Raw genomic sequence first — 12500 nt, 5'->3', positions numbered from 1 at the left:
GCTTAATGACACATGAATACACGCCGAGTCCAAAATTTGCATCGGTCAAGCACCAAATGTGGCTAAAAACTGGCTTCGTGGCAAGTTTATTTCTATGAATTTAGCTAATTGCTTTTTCCTTAGTTTATTTTGTAATGCAAAAATATATATTTTTATATGACATATGATTAAATCTAATAAAATATTAACAAATAGATAAAATGCAATGCATAATAAATAATAAAATACAAATAATTTTTATACAAATAATAAAGTGCAGTTTTGAATAAAGTGCACTTTCATGGTTCATGATCGGTTAATTCACTTTATTAAGGGATGAAATTAATAATCATAATATTTATGGATTAGATGGTAACATTGTACTTGTACTGTACTGTGCACGTCTAATATTTATTATTAATATTAAATATTAAATTTTTTGTGTATATATACTGTAGCTGTATTAGTAGCTAATAAGCATTTATTTCCCTCTGTCTGTTTTTCATGCATAAACACAGACACTCACAGTGCAATAATAATAATCATGTGACTCTACATGTGTTAACTAGTTGTTGATTGTGAGCTTGAGGGATTTTAGATTTCTTTGGATGCTTTAGCATGGTGACGTTGTGCTGTTGTATGCACAGTCAAACCCTAGTTGTCTAATTGTTGACCTCCTTACATGCATCAGATGGATGTGTTTCACCTTGAATATTTCTGTGCTGTCAGGTGTGTTTTGATCCAGTGATGTAGCGTTTCACTTCTCCCGGGCTGTGAGGTGTGTGTTTGTGATTGGTGCGTCTGCAGTCTGTCAGCACACATTGGCTGAATGGAAAGTGTCTCTCTGTGACTCGGTGCACTCAGCCAAATGGGTTCGATACACCAGATCTGTCAGGAAAATTGAGAAGAATTGGCAAGCTGGTGTCTGAGTGCACCGGATGCAGCTAATGGACGTCCAGAGACAGACAAAACAGAGCTTTAGGAGACTGTCCTGTGAGAGACGTCACTGCGCTTTTACATCATAGACAGATAATGCTTTAATAAAATGAATAATCAGTTACTGGTGTAACAATACTGCTAATTACAGAGATTAGACATTAATTACTATTGTATGGTAAATAAAAATATTTTATATTCTAATACTTATTATTAATATATTAATATTATTATTACTATTATTAAATACTACTGTACTGTGAAATAAATTGAATATTTAAAGTAATATTTAAAGTAGTATTTAAAGTAGTATTTGTATAATAAAATATAATAATAAAGTGCCGTTTTAATTAAAATTAAATATTAAAATAAATATAATAGTTAAATATTTAAATTAGTATAAAATTTTTATTTTATAGTAATAATAAAAATAATAATAATTATTATTACTAAATATTACTATTCTACCATTTCATGAAATATTATTTGTATAATAAAATATAAAGTATTATTTTAATGAAAATCAAATATTTAAATATAATAAAATATTAATAATAATCATAATAAAATTAAATATTTCTATTGTGCAATTAAATTAATACAATATTTCATAAAATTATATTTGTATAATAAAATAAATAAAAATGTTATTGAATAAAAAAAAAATATTTTAAATAATTAGTATTATTCCATTGCATTTCATAGTACATTAATAATAATAGTTATTATTAAATATTACTACTGTGCTATGCAATAAATGGGATTTTTCATCAAATATTTTTTGTATAATTAAATATAATAGTTCAAATACAAGTTTGTATTGTTCCATTTTGATTTTCCAGCACATATTACATCAGTAATGTGTTTCTTGTCTTAGTTCATATCTTGTTTTTCACTTCCATGGTAAAAGTCCTCAAGAAATTATACAGTCATATGATTAATGAGTTTCAGTAAATGATGAGAAGGTAGTAACTCCTGAAGAATGCTGTTTTGGTGATGGTGTGTGTCAGCCTGACTGACGTGGGTTCAGATGTTTCAGACTCTCGGTGACGTGAGCGCGTGACGTAATGCTGTTTGCTGTCCTCCAGCAGCGCCTCCGAGTCTCTGTTGAGCTTCTGAAAACAAGAGTGATTTTATCTGCTCGCAGCCGGTGTGTTTTCAGTCTGAGTCAAGCACTTATCAGCTGCTGAGCAGAGGTCAGTGTGTTTTTAACGCTGGGCTCATGTGCTTTGCAGTTATTGTGCGCAATGTTATGAGACGCTTCCTCACTTACACAAACACACACACACACACACACACACAGTTACACATACACACACACACACACACACACACAGTTACACATACAGCTGATTCCAGCTGTCACAGATGTCTTAATGTTGTCATTACCGATTATTTTTGAATGTTTAGTTGCATTAGTCCTCTATATAATCATATTTAAAGTGACTTAAATAAACACTAGGGGCTTAGCAACTACTAGTTGTAGTATTTTAGACTTAATTTGGTTGCTCTGTTTGTTCTTAAAGGCACAGTTCAACCAAAAATGAAGACGAATGAAAAATAAGTGTTTTGTTTTTTGCCCATATTGGACAATGTTCTCAAAATAGCATCTTTTGTGTTCATCAGAAGAAAGTTGGCCGGGAAGTAAATGATGACAGAACTATTTTTATTTTTATGTGAACTGTCCCTTTAAGGTGGAGCTTATCCAGCAGGTATATATAAGCTTTCTGTACTGTGTAGTTGCATATGAGAGTGTTTACTGTTCCAGAGTTAGTTTAGAAATACACTGACATTTATTTTTTGAAGTAGAACTGAAATAGTATTTTCTTGTCATTGTTTAATTTTGTAATTTTTATTTATTTATTAATAATTATATTATTATCTTATTAATTTATTATTTCATTTTATTTTTAAAATGTACGTTTTTATTTTATATATTTTGTAACTTTTTTTTACAGCCTATGAAAAGTCATTTTAAGTTACTTTGATGCAACTGATTTTTCAAACTTCCTTCGCTTCATATAAATGGTAAAAAAATTCAAAATATCACACAATAAATAAATTCATGAATAATCATGAACTATATCAAATTACATTTAAGAATTCACGAACTGTACACTACCAGTTATTACCTTAATAATTATGATTTCTTATGCTTATTATAATAGAAGTCTCTTCTGCTCACCAAGGCTGCATTTATTTAACAGTAATATTGTGAAATATTATTACAATTTGAAATTTGATCGCGCATTAGAATGATTTCTGAAGGATCATGTGACACTGAAAATTGATGAAAAATCAGCTATGCATCATAGAAATAAATCACATTATACAATATATTGACATCAACAAAGTTATTTTAAGTCGTAAGAATATTTAAAAAATTTTACTGTATTTTTTATCAAATAAATGCAGTGTTGGTAAGCAGAAGAAACTTTTTTTCAAAAACATAAATCTTAATTATTCCAAACATTTGACTACTTTGTGTAAATTAGTCAAGGGGCCTTAAATAAATACTAGTACTACAACAAACTGGGAAGACTGACATTTATTGACTGTTTTTGCATGTGACACAGGACTACACACAAGAAAGTGCATGATAGTGTAGAAGGAGACTTTGGGCTTGCAGTGTAATATATTGTGTTTGGAGATGGTTAGATGTGTGTGAGGGTCCGGGTGTGTCTGTGATCTTCCATCACAAATCCTGAGCGTCTGCAGACCCCCGACATGATGACGTCTCGCCTGACTGCGTCTCCATCACAATGAAATGGAAGCGTTCCAGTGCGCTGAACACCGGCAGATCACAGCCATTACTCCCCTTCATCCTGAGAGATGGTCCTCTGTGTGTGTTTGCTGACAAAACGCAGCGGAGAGTAACAGAATAAGCAGCCAGAGACGGGTTTCTCTGTGTGTTTCTGTAAGGGTGGAGCTGTATTGGTCAGTGATTGAGGTGCCAAAGCTCATAAAGTGAGGGAATGAAGCGATGGGAGGAGAAGGAAACGGGAGGAGGATGAAAGTCAGTCGCTTATGAGATCAGGACCACAGAGGCATCCTGTGATTGTTCACACTGATCTCTCTTATGATTCATGATTCAAGACGCTTTATTGTTGTGATTAAAATCCGCCACGTAGCTGAAGCTTGGTTATGATGCTGATTTATAATGGAGATTCATTTATAATGGAGACTCTTTGGTCAGGGTTAGTTTTCTTCTCTCTAGCGGAGCAGGAATCAGTCTGGATGTGGATCAGGGTGAGTCGGGAATATTTCAAGAGTTTATCACTATGTGAGATCAAGAAATCAGATGCTTTTATGGAGGAACATCTGGTCAGAGATGAATACAGACAAATGAAGTGAGTTTAATAGCTGGTTGAGGATTTAGGGTCCTTACAGGTCACCATAACAAAAAAAAATTGTTCCGTAAAATAACAATAAAATAAATAAAAAAAAACTGAAATAAAATAAAATAATATATATATATATATATATATATATATATATATAGATATATATATATATATATATATATATATATATATATATATATATATATATACACTTATAGACATACTTAAAAAAAAACACAAAAAAAATATAAAAATAATAAAATCAAAATATTTAAAATATTTAAAATATTTTAAATATTTAAAAAATAAAAATAAAATCTGAATCACATTTAGATTTTCATTACTTGAAATAAAATAAACATTAACATTGATTAAAAAAGATTTTTTTTTTTTTTTTTTTATCTCAGCTAGTTGCCAAGCCAACATCTCTCACTTTTGTTAACATTTTAGGAACTAAAATAACTAAAACTAATTTAAAAGTTAATAAAAAAAAAATTATGTAGACATATTTAAAAAATTCTAAAAATGACAAAAACACACAACAAAATACTAAAACTTGAACTAAAATTAAAATGAAAACAGAAAAAATAAAACAATTCAACGAAAACAATAATAGTATCAGTGATACTAAAATAATAGCACTGCTTTTAGCAAAAAATCAGTGTGTCCTATGCATTTTGTTTCTGAAATAAATGCATCTTGATTTAAAGATACTTTTACTGGAAAATAAAACATAAATTCTGATTAAACAGAGATTTATCCATACAAAAGATCATAATGACCATATCAAGCTTCTAAAGAACAAGAAAAGCACAAAGCACCATATTTGTAGTCCACGTGATTTGTGCGCTATATTTTAAGTCTTTAGAAGTCATGTAATAGTTTTGTGTTAAAAGCATAACAAAATATGGCAGAACAATGTATACAAGTTGCTTTAGATAAAATTGTCTGCAAAATGCATGCATATAAATTTTAAGTGCAAAATTTCCACACACACAAAAAAACAAATAATGAAAGGAAAAAGGACAGAAGTATGCCTCATTTCCAGCATGCGGACAACAAAAGATCAGTCTGAGGGTTAGGGTTAGCCCTGTGTGGCTTTGCATGCTGAACACAGGAGACGTCACGCCGAGGCTCTTCTGCGCTTTCACAGTTAAACGGTTATCTGTTCACATTGTCTGGGCTCTGCGCTCGATGATAATGCCCTACAATCATTCACTAGCCTCTGCTTATGCCCTTTTGTAAGCATGTAGCTCAGTGAAGCTCTCAGAGTCAGTGTGTTTACACAGCACACACACACACACACACAGGCTCATTGTAATGTGATCTGATTGTAGACGTTACACGTTAATGATGTTGTTTCCCTGAAAGCTGCTGAAGCTACTGGTCAGTTGAACTGCCTCTTAAACTGAACCATTTTGCTTTCATTTTTCATTTAGAAACAGAAAAATAGCTTTAGAGTTTATTTGATTGAATTTGCAGTGGTTTTTTTATCTTTATTGTCTCTGAATCTGACAACTAATGATGCATTTTTACCATGCTTTGCCTTTTACTGCATCATGTATTTTGATTTTATGTGATGTTTTTATTGGTATATTTTGTGTAGGCAATACATTATGGCTTTGATATATTGCTCAGCCCTCTTTGACACTGACAGGACAGTAATAAGATGCCATGCCTCTGGACGTTTCTGACATTATGATGGAGTTATCTCTGCGTTTGCGCTCTGCTCTAAACTGTCTGGAGCAGCACAACAGGTCTGATCAGTAAAACGCCTTCGGTTTGTTTAAAGCTGATGAAATGCAAATGACTGTGAATATGAGTGAACCTTAGTTTAGAGTTTAGAGAGATTTCTTCACTAAAATTGTAAAACATAAAATATAAATTTAAATATGAATATCGTGTGTGTGTGTGTTAAAGTTGTCTGTACATTTGTATATATAATAAAAATTAAATAATAATAATAATAATAATAATAATAATAATAATTATTATTATATAATTTAAAATAATTAAAATGTAAAATAATAATAATTTAAAATAAATAACAAAATAACAATAATGTATGTATTTACTTCAAGCAAAAATGCAAAAGATAAAATATAAATGTTTATATATAATAAAAATAAAGAATAATAATTATTATTATATAATTTAAAATAATTAAAATGTAAAATAATAATAATAATTTAAAATTAAAATGTAAATGATTATATATAGATTTTTTTTAAATGTAATAAGTGTGAAGCAAAATGCAAAAGATAAAATAAATGTTACTGAGTGTATATATGTAAATTGAAATATATAATTATATTAAGAATGTTTTCTACATAACTTGTTGCAAGCATAAATAACACACACACACACACACACACACACACACAAACACACACATACACACACATATAAATATATAAGATTTCAGATTGTCATTTATTGAAACTGAACTGCAAAAATGACTTGCTTTGTTCTTTCACACGGATAAACATGAAAATATAAGTCATATTTTGTCATTTAAACATGGCATGTTTGATTGTGAGAGTAAAAATGATCAAGAATGTGACTGTCTTTACTCGCTCTGTGTTGAGATCTCTTTGAGATCTTTGTAAGATGTTATTCTACTTAAAGAATTCAGTTGCACTGCAGCTCGTTCCTTCCTCTCTGTGTCTTTATGGCCTGTTTGCTGACTCCATTGATTTTTTTTCTCCTCCCTCTTTCTTGCTTCAGGCTCAGAGGAGTGTGTGATGAATGGCTGGAGGTGTCAGAGATCTGGAATCAGAGAGAGAAAGAGAGAGACTTTTCCTTCCCATTACGCTCTAATGCATCACCTCCACACACACACACACACACACACACACGCGTGCGGCTCTCTTTAGGTCTGCTGGGAGGGATAGATGTGGGAATGATAGCTAGAGGAGGTGTTGTAAATTCAGAGCTGTAAGCTGTGACATTCCCAGATACAAAACTCTCTCCCTGTAGGAACAGAAACGCTTCGGCAGCTCTTTCCTGTGGGATGAAACCAGCAGTGACACAACAAGCTTCCAATGAAGTCATCTGTCCTTCCAGACTAAAAGTCATGTTATGATGTTTTGCACTGTGGTTTGTCTCTAGAGTTGTGTGTATTTTGGCACATAAACATTGACATTTAAGGGTGTGTGTGTGTGTGTGTGTGTGTGTGTGTGTGTGTGTGTGTGTGTATGGGTCAGGGTGAAGTGCTCTATAGACTGCAGCTAATTCTATACTTAGTTAGATAAATACATTTCATATATAAATGTATGTGTGTGTGTATATATATATATATATATGTGTGTGTGTTGAACATTTGTGCATTTAGCAGAAATGTTTAATATAATTTTTTATTTCTATATATAAATATGTTAATATTTATATTTGAATTAAATACATATAAGTGTATTATTTTTTAATAAAAAATAAATATAAAAAAATAATACAATTATAAAATATGTAGAAATATTATTGTATATAATATATAATTACTATGTATATTAATAAATATATATTATATAGAATATATACAGATAAATAGGTAATAGGTGTGTGTGTGTATATATATATATATATATATATATATATATATATATATATATATATATATATATATATATATATATATATAAAAATATACATATTTTTATATATTTATATATTATTTTTTAATATATTTATATATTATATATATGTACAAATATTGACATATTTTCTTGTAAATAAATATATTAAACATGCATTTAGCAAAAATGTTTAGTATAATATTTATTTATATATAAATGGTTAAATATTTACATTAAATGCATTTAAAAACATTTTTAATTTAAATAAAAAAATTATATTCGATATATATATATATAGTAATTATGTTATAGATAGATAAATACATAGAAATAAACTATATATATATATGCTATATGATGCAACCTGAAAAGAATAAGGATAGCTGATTTAATTAAAGAGGAGGGAAGGGTGGGTTCGAGAGAAAGAGATAAACAGTGCGGTATGAGGCGCCCCGATACATGAAGGATTGGGGAAGTGAGGTGATTGAAGGAGGCGTGGCCTCACTCCCTCAGTTAACTAGTTAACTCCCTATATATATTTGTAATATTTATATATTTGTGTATAAATTCACATCATGTAAATTTATTTAAATATAAATATTCATATTTACATATATAACATAAAAAAATTGGTATTATTATTCATGAAATCATGTAGAATCAAGAGTTATGCATCACCCTGAAAAGGTTTGTTTTATGATAATGTCCATCTGACTGCACATGATCTACTTATTTCTCGACGGGTTGTTGCAGTCTGAGATGTGGAGAGTGAGGGATCTGAATAAATCAGCAGTGATGTGAGGGTGAGCAGAGGGTCAGACCGCAGAGAACGGCTGTCCTTAAACACTGCCGCACACGCGTCTCCAGAACGCTCTAAAAATAACAACCAGACACACTGCTGGAAAATCACTCTCGCCCGGATGAATTCAGCCCTGATCTTCGTCCGATGGACGGGGGGGGTGTTTGGACGTGTAAGAACTGATCCGCACTGTCTGCTTTTTTTCTCACTGTTCATCAGATTAATAAAACACTTACTGTAATGTTTCAAAATGATGATTTTGCTTTTGTTATGAAACCTAGTGTGCTGTCTACTTAGGCTCCCGACACAGATGCGTCATCTGGACCATATTCATTCACATCATTGCATGTATTCTTTATGAAGAAGTTAACCCCGTAATATAGCATGAATATGCACTGAATTCAAGACTTGATTCAACTTTACTGTTATTTTACAGAGTACAATACAAAGCCAATGGAATACATCTAAGCAAATAGCCAGTGTGCATGCATAAAAAAGAAATGAATACTACAAAATATGTACTCTGAAACATGGTCAACGAATCATATGTTTTTAAGTACGAGACATTAGTTTGCATTGAGGCTGTACTTGTGTTTTCTTTCAGGTCAGATGAGCAACTGATGGATTCGTAGCATCTTCCTGTTCGGTCCTGTGGACGCAGAACATACGCAGGTAAGAATTCAGCCATCTTGGGTCAGATTAAATACATTAATGAATAAATAAATATTTGACTTATTATGAATAGATAGATAAATAGGGAAAAAAAGAATTTAGATAATTGATACGTATTTATATTTTTATAAACTTGTGTGTAAATACATATTATATATTATAAAAATATTAACATTTAAATATAAATAAATATATTGAACATTTATGCATTTAGCAGAGATTTAATAGTTTAATATAATATTTATTTATATATAAATATGTAGATATTTAAATGTAAAAATATGTATGCATAAATATTTTTTAAATATAATTAAGTATACATGTTTAAATATACAAGTTTACATATTTAGATTTATATATATTATTTATGGAGTCATGTACAATCAGGAGTTTCACCCTGAAAAGGTTTATTTTGTGAAAAAGACAATCTGGCTGCACGTGATCTGCTTATTTCATGACTGCTTGCCAGATAAATGATTGAATGGATATGAAATACAGCCGTCTTGGTTTAGATCGGCCTAAAAAATGATGTTTTCTCAGAGAAGGCATTTAGTTCTCATAGTCTGCGTGAGAAAAGACTCATCAGAGGAGTATTGTGGGTATAAACGCACCTTTGTTTTAGCCGAACAGAAGTCAGAACTTGTTTGTTCCAAATGCTTCATGATGGTGCAAACGTAACACTCGTTGATGCATAAATAGACTCATTTATTAACAAAGTCTGGTTGTAAACCTGAGCGATTTGAGACTAACTAGCATAGAAACACCCACTTCAGAAAATGATGTGAAGTATTACTAAACAATGTAAAACCTTCTGTAGTTTGTATTTTTAAAACAATGTAAAAAATGCGGAAAATCTATAAAAATCAAATGCAACGGAGTCATGTGCATATATTGCAACACATGGCTGCGTGTGTTGACACATGACTCTGGTGATGTATATTAGCTGCTATAATAGACTGTGTGTGTGTAAACGAGGCGCTCAGAACAGAGTCGTATTGTTGAACCTGTGAACACTGACTATTGTGAGCAGCAGTGACAAGCGGCTTTATCTCTGCGTTATGAAGTTGTTTATATGAACGTCAGCATGAAATCAGAACGAACTATTCCTGCTCTTGTAAACTGTAGTAATTTGCTCAGCTTTCAGCTCTCTTGTTTTGAAACACCTCTCGTATTGAGACATTTTTCCATGGAGAAAATAAACTGCTGACCTATATTTGTTGAATATCCTGTTTCACTCTGAAATATAGGCTTTCTGTGGGTCTTAAATGTAATATTTCTAATGCCTAAAAAGGTCTTAAATCAAAGCAGAAGGTCGTGGCATTAAATGTTGCATGCACTGCAAAAAAAAAAAGGAAAAAAAAGAATATCTTCCTCAATTTTTGTCTTATTTTCCAGTGCAAATATCTAAACATCCTTGAATCAAGATACATTTAGTTGTGATGTAAGATGAACATATGAAGTCTTGTTTTGTGGTATTTTTTTCTGAGGTAAAGTTTTTTTATGTTTTGTTTTATGAGAAAACTTGATTTCCCTTTGAAAAGTCAGCACGTTGACTGACATCATAAGCTCACTTCATTTAGATCAATTTCTCAGAAAACAAGACTTCTTATCTTATGTCATTTTGCTTCTCAAGTAAGTGATCTTAAGATATTTGCGCTGGAAAAAAAGACAAAATACCAAAGAAGAGCATCATAATGGACAGTAAATGTTATTTCCATATTTTAGTGGTTAGAAGCAGAACTATTTTTTTTTGTATTATGAATTAAAAAGTAGTGGAGATCTATTGGAAGTTGTATTTTCAAACTTTACAAGACATTTACGTTTAGAGACCATATTTATGTATTGTGTTCCATTCCATTTATTCCTTACATTTCCTTTATTTGGTCTTAAAAAGCCTTAAATTGACCTTCATAAAACCTGCAGAAACCTTGGAATTATCTCAGAATATAGACATAATATGCAATGCGTTTTTATCTCGTCCATCAAATTATTTGCATTGTCATGACATCATCAGATCCAACCACAGGAGAGAGAGAATAAAAGATCTGAAGTATGATCTGAAATATGGTTTTGTCTGTTAAGTTCCCAAAAAATGACAGAAAACTAAAGTTAAACCGCAAAAACATTTGGCGATGTGAAGATGAGCGGGCCGTGTGATGTTCTTCCTGTGCAGCCAGCAGCCGAACACACAGCGGTTGACGGTTCAGATGTCCGTGTTCCTCCCTGCACCAGTTCCTGTCTGAGCCTGTAAAACTCTCTCTCTTCCTCTGACAGGAAAGGCCTCATTTCCTGAGGCTGATCTGAATCGGTGTCACAGAGGGAAACGTTCAGTTATGAGTGCTCTCAGACACACTACTGAATGAGTATTTCAGAGCACACTTACTAAACACTGTTGCAATGGTAGCGTGATTTACAGACACATTCAGCCTCACAAAAACGTGAGTGAACAGGACGGGACAACCTTGGTAATGCAATAGATTTTTAGATATGGGTACCTTCCCATGGTATATGAATATGGTACTTGTTCAATATAATGTCATAGAATATACTAATGCTAATATACTAATATGCTTATACTTATATAATTATGCTTATCATGCAGTGTGATGGTGTATGAATATGATAATCATCCAATGTGATGGTATACGAATATGGTGGAATTTGTCCAGTGTGATGGTGTATGAATATGATAATCATCCAGTGTGATGGTGTATGAATTTGATAATCATCCAGTGTGATGGTATACGAATATGATAATCATCCAATGTGATGGTATACGAATATGGTGGAATTTGTCCAGTGTGATGGTGTATGAATATGATAATCATCCAGTGTGATGGTGTATGAATATGATAATCATCCAGTGTGATGGTATACGAATATGATAATCATCCAATGTGATGGTATACGAGCATGGTGGAATTTGTCCAATGTGATGGTGTATGAATATGAAATTTGTCCAGTGTGATGGTGTATGAATATGATTATCATCCAGTGTGATGGTGTATGAATATGGTGGAATTTGTCCAATGTGATGGTGTATGAATATGATAATCATCCAGTGTGATGGTGTATGAATATGATAATCATCCAGTGTGATGGTATACGAATATGATAATCATCCAGTGTGATGGTGTATGAATATGATAATCATCCAGTGTGATGGTATACGAATATGATAATCATCCAGTGTGATGG

At 31.6% G+C, this 12500-nt stretch overlaps 1 protein-coding gene across 1 annotated transcript in view; it reads left to right on the top strand.

The window, feature by feature from the left end:
- Window positions 1–12500, top strand: part of LOC109101997 (zinc finger MIZ domain-containing protein 1-like) — a 35314-nt gene that overhangs the window by 1470 nt on the left and 21344 nt on the right. The window contains exon 2 of the mRNA XM_042768087.1: window positions 9235–9302. The gene's annotated coding sequence lies outside the window, so the exon portion shown is untranslated. The remainder of the gene's footprint in view (window positions 1–9234; window positions 9303–12500) is intronic.

The sequence above is a fragment of the Cyprinus carpio genome, chromosome A12, assembly GCF_018340385.1.
Source record: "Cyprinus carpio isolate SPL01 chromosome A12, ASM1834038v1, whole genome shotgun sequence".
NCBI classification, from domain to species: domain Eukaryota; kingdom Metazoa; phylum Chordata; class Actinopteri; order Cypriniformes; family Cyprinidae; genus Cyprinus; species Cyprinus carpio.
The sequence above is the reverse complement of the archived record's forward strand: the minus strand, read 5'-3'. Positions and strand labels throughout refer to the sequence as shown.